The sequence below is a fragment of the Chamaea fasciata genome, unplaced genomic scaffold, assembly GCF_029207755.1.
Source record: "Chamaea fasciata isolate MVZ Bird 193981 ecotype frontalis unplaced genomic scaffold, bChaFas1.0.hap1 SCAF_3, whole genome shotgun sequence".
Classification (NCBI taxonomy): Eukaryota; Metazoa; Chordata; class Aves; order Passeriformes; family Sylviidae; genus Chamaea; species Chamaea fasciata.
Genome location: NW_027094088.1, coordinates 49,710,186 through 49,716,961, shown reverse-complemented (window position 1 = coordinate 49,716,961; position 6,776 = coordinate 49,710,186).

The following is a 6,776-nucleotide window of genomic DNA, read 5'->3' as shown; positions in this document are numbered from 1 at the left end:
TATGAGGCTAGAAAAACTCTGGGATAATGGAAAATGCAACCTGGTTTTGTAAGGCATCTTTCCACATGAAAGGTAGGCTCCACCTTGTCTGCATTTGTACAAGCTGCAGCTACCAATCGGAGAGAGGAAGATTTAAAAAAAAAAAAAAAAAAAAAAAGAGCAAGTGAACAGGTTTTTCCAGTTTTTGCTGAAGCACAGATCAGAACAAAGGAGCTGTTGGACAAACAACTCATAACTCATAACCTGAGACTTTGCAAATCAGCAAGAATAGAAAACTTGAAAAAAAAGGAAAAAGGAAAGAAAGAGAGAAAGAGAGAGAGAGAGAGAAAGAGAGAGAGAGAGAAAGAAAGAAAGAAAGAAAGAAAGAAAGAAAGAAAGAAAGAAAGAAAGAAAGACAGACAGACACTGGCCAAACCAATTTAGCATTGTTTTCCTCCTGTCAAGCCAGTCCTGCTGAGTGGGCTGGATAATTTAGCAATGGGAGGATGCAAAAATTATCTGTGGTTTTCATGCAGAAAGAGGTAGTAAAAGGAAAATGTTCAGTTGTCCTTTCGCTTAATTCACCAGTCTGGTGCATGCATCATCATTGACTGAAGAGTTTTACAAATGACCCTGGTTTAATTATTGCAGCATGAGGTGATATTTGTAATATTGGGGATTCCAGTAAAAATTTGTTTGATTCACGGTCACCTTAATTAGGGATCCTGTAGGTATGGGTCTGCTGAAAGTTAATCACTTTTATTAACTTATTCATAGACTTGCTGGATTTATTCTAACTATTGCATTTGATACAGTTATTGGTAAGTTTTAGCCTCTGTCCTTTAATAAATCCTTATTTTCTAAATAAATCGTGTTTGAAAATCAACCCTTTGTTCTTCACCCATCTCCGAATACTCATGAACCGACTGACCCAAATCCCTCTGGTCTGTCCAACAACTGCTGTTTTTTCTCTTGATGTAATTTTCCTAATCATACATACCACTTTTCATAAATAAGCCTACCTACACTGGTAAACCAAAAGACAGGACACTTCTAACACATAATGAAATTCATTACAAAGAATTGGGACTTTGATTTTTCTGGCTACTTCCTTGAGCAGCTCTGCAAACACATTAAGTTCTGATCTCTGTCTGGCTTTTTAATGTTATCAAAAGCGGGGCTAGTTAGGTCTATTTTCTCACCATGTTTTTTGGATCCTTTCAGTAGGGGTCTTCTAAAGAATAAGGAACACACGTGATTGCCAGGTCCTACTTTCGCCACCACTTGCTGTTCACCTTTGCTCATCATCTTCCGTCCTTTAGCTTTCATCCTAAAAGCCTATTATCCATCACATGCACCTTCTGTCTCTTGCTCTGTTCTGTCTAATAAACTGTAATGTTTAATTGTGAGGTTCTTAAAAGGTAACTTGAACTGTACTGCACTGAGATGAGAAAACAACAGGACTGTTTCAATGAAACATATGCTAGTAATGACTGCATTTCTGTAATGCTCTTACTAAACATTTCAAAATGTACTGCGTACACTTAAACAGCTTTCCAATGCATCTGTAAAGAAGATATTCCCAAAATGGTTTATAAACAAGTTTAAGAGGTGCCAAGCTCTTGCAACTCTGTTTTAGATAAGTGGGAGTTAAAGAAGTGCATAACACCTGAAAATTAGGCTATATTTTGCCTGAAAGCATAAAACTCAGATGTCCTGATACTCATATTGATGATTCAGTCAGGCAATTGTTCTTTGATTTCAAACAACTACTTGAAAGCAAGTGTAGAAGGCTGGTTTGTGGATCTTCAAACATACTCTGAAATCATAACAGCTGCTATAAAGGCAAAGGTTGAAACCATAAATCAAATGTTTTGATCAGTTTCATGACCTTGGTAAGTTTCCTTATTAATTGAATAAAATGTCAGCTCAAGTTTGCAGAAGAGGAAAAGAATAGTAGTACCGTAATAATGTTAAACTATTTTTGCTTTTATTCTTCTAAAGAACACGCTTCAAATAGTAAATGTCCCACACTCAACATCTTGATTTTTGTCTCCAAAGGGGGAAAAAAAAATCTTTTCTTTTGTACAGTGTTAAAAAAGCCTCTCCAAACAATTTCCCTTCAGTTTGTCTGCAAAAGAGACTTCCAAGCAGTAACCTTGCTGTGTGAAGGTTGTTTGAAATTCTGTATAAAATGCATTTGGAAGTTCAAATCTATTTGCCAAAAAAACAGACGAATGCTATAGCTAAATAGTACTTTCAACAGAAAGCTTCCACTGGTCCAGCATTTAATCTGGCATATAGCTTCTCTGCTTTTGGGCACAGTCCATTAAGGACCTGACACTCCCAGTAGGTTTGTATTGTTTTGACTCAAAACCAAAAAATGTAGAAGATATACTTATTCATCTACCATTTTGCTTATGCAGCATGCCACTGCTTGAACTGCTTCTTTTAACAGAAATTCTTTTACCCAGTTTGCAATGGTGCATAACTTTTAATTGCTCAAAAGTTGACTGGCACTGGAGAGAAGTACACAAAACCTCTTTCTACTCCTCTTTCATACATGACCTAGGGCCTCTTCATGCTATCAGGCCCCCAAACATCCTCAGGTTCTGACATAAATACTGGGTGGAAAAAAGTCAACTTTACTTGAGGTGTGGTAGAAAAATTTTAGCTCCTAGGTCTGGATTTTAAAAATACTATGTTCCTTGTGGTTTTAATCAATGGGAAAAGTACTTCTGCAAAGTGTAGGGGAGAAGCAGTGATTGAGAAATTGTGTAGTCTAATTTGACTTGTGTGCAAGTCAAATAAGAAAAAATGATATTTAAATGCTTAAAAAGCAGTAAATTGAAAGAATATACTCATATTACTAGAGAATCCAAAACTCTAAGAAATTGAACTAATTAAATTTGTATTTTATAAATTTTTCCCATGTAATTTTTTATTGCAACTTTGTCTTATACACATTTCTTTCATATTCTTCTCTTACCTTCCTGTTCAAGGGTGAGGAAAGCACTGTGCAATTTACAAAGATGTATGATGGCTGTACATGCTGTTTGTTTAGCAACAGATTTGGTTCAGAAGGCTGTAGCTTCCCTAAGGCCTAGCAGGTCTTCACTGTCCCCATAACTGCAAGTGTGGCCTCCTCACTTGTGCTAATTCAGTACTCTTTAAACTGGATCTATGAACACTTGTGACTATAAAATACCAAGACAAAACTATCAAAACCCAAAGGACTTAAGTTCTCAAAATGGACCTACCATTAATAGAATAGTAGAATAAAATAAAGAATTTGAAAAAAAAAGTTGGGAAAGCAGAATAATTGTAAACTCTGAGTCTAATGTGTGCAACTTACATTACCACTGAGCTCTTTAATTTATACATTTATATAATTATATAATTATATAATTATATAATTATATATTTATATATTTATACATTTATATATTTATATATTTGTATATTTATAAAATATATTTATATATAATTATGCACATATTTGTGTATATATATGTATATATACAAAATACACACAATATATAAAAAAAATACACGTGTGTATGTGTATGTGTGTGTGTTCACTGTTACAAATTCAGGAAGAGTTCAGCTGAACATAAAAAGACTACAGTCATTCAAGCTGGGATGAAGCCAGATGTGAGGACTTAACAGGTCCAGATTTGTGAAAATCTGTCAGGGGTTACTTCATTGCATAGCTGGGCAGAGCTTTATGTGCATTCACTGCAATTTCTGTAGAGTATAAGGGAAGCTGTTTTGACTGCATCTAAGTCCTTGGCTGAGCTATTTGCCCATCCTCCTTCAGAGGGAGAGTGCCATCTACTGAAGCATTCCTTTACACAGCTCCCTTGAGCCTTGTCCCACTCGCGGATTGAAAAAATCCATCAAAGGGGTTGTAAAACTGAACAAGGTTTTAAAAGGAAAAGCAGCTGCTGTAGATGTGAATCTCTGTTGAAAAGCACCAGCTGCATGTAAAGAACCAGGCCAAAGATGGTAAATACAACCACTGACTTGTGCAAGTTTGTGCTCCAGCTTTTGAAGAGATTAAAGACAACTTCACTCTGGGGTTTCTTCATTCCTAATAAATCCTTGCAACTGAGACTATACTACCATTTTGAAACTCTTAGGAATGGCATTCCCAGATCAGACAATCCAATTCCACTGCTGACTATCAGCTATGGGCTTTCCTACTGATTCCTCCTTTCTCTGTTAGTGCTCACAAGACGTACAACTACTCAGCCGACTTACCCAACAGTGAGAACACGTGGTAACAGTCACCCAGAGTCTGGCTTGGGCCAGTATTACTGTGCTGCTTTGTCTTTAAATATTTTCCCACTGTCTTGAGCTTCGTATTTCATTGTAAATTTTCTGGACTGTTGCTGTATTCAAATAAAGCAGGGGTTTGTGTCATGCCCAGAGCTACTGTCTCCTATGATAAAAATAAGCATGTAAATTGAAATATTTTTGGTATTTTTATTGCTTTGCAGCTAAAGTTTGTGTCTCTAAAACATGAAAGTCAGCTCAGAGGTGCCCATGTACCTTAGAGGTCTGAACAAATTGTATAAAAAGAAAGTTAAATTTTACAAGGCAAATTACCACGCAAAGTCATGGAATCATCAGAGAGGGAAACCTGCCAGGTTGTGTTTCATGTAAACACCCTTAGAAAACCACTGGTTTGATGTGTTTCAAAGCAGAGGCGCCTGTCCTGATGCTTTTCCCACCAAGGGGCTCCACTGAAGAATCACACAGCCCATGGCTCAAACGTCACAATTGGCAAGACAAAGAGTGAACAAAACTTTGAAAGAACTTGCATTATTTGCCATCAGGCAAATATATTTGAAAAACTTCACAATATATTTTCAAAAAGTTTAACATCATAGTTTGTTTTTTCCACCTGGGCACAGAGCATGTTGTGTTAAACACAATAGAGAATGGAAGAAGTCTTTCCACCCCAATAAGATACATCCCAGGTATCTTATATTGGCTTATGTCCCACAAATCTTTGTTGGTGCCAGTGGGATTGAGAGTATCCTCAGCAAGTTTTCCAATAACACCAAGTTGAGAGGTGTGGTCAGCATGCTGGAGGGAAGGGATGCCATCCAGAGGGACTAGGACGGGCTTGAGGTGGGCCTGTATGAAACTCATGAAATTCAACAGGGCCAAGTGCAAGGTTCTACACCGGATCAGGACAATCCCAAACATAAGCACAGGCTGTCAGAGAATGGACTGAGAACAGCCCTGAGGAGAACAACTTGGGGATGCTGATGGATGAAAGGCTGGACACGAGCCAGCAATGTGAGCCCACAGCACAGAAAGCAGATCATGTTCTGGGCTGCATCCAAAGCAGTGTGGCCAGCAGGATGAGAGATGGGATTCTGCCCCTCTGCTCTGCTCTGCTCTGCTCTGGTGAGACCCCACCTGGAGTGCTGCATCCAGCACTGAGGCCCCAACACAACAAGGACATGGATCTGTTCAGGCAAGTCCAGAGGACCAGAGGGCTAGAGCATGTCTCCTGTGAAGGCAGGCTGAGAGAGCTGGCGTAGTTCACTCAGGAGATGAGAGAGCTGGCGTAGTTCACTCAGGAGATGAGGGAGCTCTGAGGACATTGCACAGCAGCCTTCCAGCTCCTACAAGAGGGCTGGAGAGTGACTTTTACAGGGGCATGTAATGACAGGACAAGGGGCAATGGCTTTAAACTAAAAGAGAGTAGGTTTAGTTTAGATATGATGAAGAAATTCTTACTGTGAGAGTGGTGAGGCACTGGCACAGGTTGCCCACAGAACTCGTGGATGCACCAGATGTGAGAGTGTTCAAGGCCAGATTGGTTCAGCAGTCTAGTCTAGTGGAAGGTGTCCCTGCATAAGCAATTCTCAGAACCACTAAAAAATAGGTGTATTAAATGCAGCCAAATCTCAGGACAGTTCTGGAAAGGTTATAGGCCCCGGGAAATTGTCTTCTCTCACAGGTTCCTTATCATAACTCAAAGAGCTTCTTCATTCATAGTGCCTTATTGTTGGTTACAGCCAAAGCTGTAGCATATGTACTGGATTTGAGATACACATCCATTACCCCTTACCCCCTACACATGGAACAGCATTTGGGAATTGTCTCTGCTTCTCATCTTCCATGCCTTTTTCTTCCATCAGTTGCTTTTGGCCGCCTCCCAGGCATGTCTCCAGAATTTACAAAACTCACATTAAAATGGCATGTGTGCGTCCCTTCCAAATTTTTTTTTTTTTTGTGGCGGGTTGTTTTATCTTTCTTGCCTCAAAAGTAATAGACAATAGCCTTTTAAAAACTAAATGAGCTGTGTAAAATTCAAGTGTGAACTGCTCATCAATGCTCTCATGAAATTGGCGTGACTCTTGGGGCTAAGAGCTGGACTCGAAACGGGCCCCTTCCAACTCATACTCTGCGATTCTGTTAATTGTAGGACCTGGCCACCGTACACACACCTCTTCGTGCATCAAAGGCAGCTCACTCGCAGCCCTGGGCCGCACCTTTTTGGAGGTAACCTCTCGGGCGCACTTTCCCCGAACGCGGCGCTGCTGTATGGCAACCAGCGGCGGCCGCCCGCCTGCTGCAAAAGGCGCTGCAGTAAAGCGCCGCGGCACCGCCATCTCCTGCCGGAGCGCCGGCCGCCAATGCCGCTGCCTGCGCCGCCCCGCGCCGCACTCCGCACACGGCCCCTGCCCAGCGACTGCTGTGCATGTTACCGCCCCACAGGTAACCAGGCAACGGCCGGGGGGACCCTGCGCTGTCCCCTCCCTTCAGGGAACGAG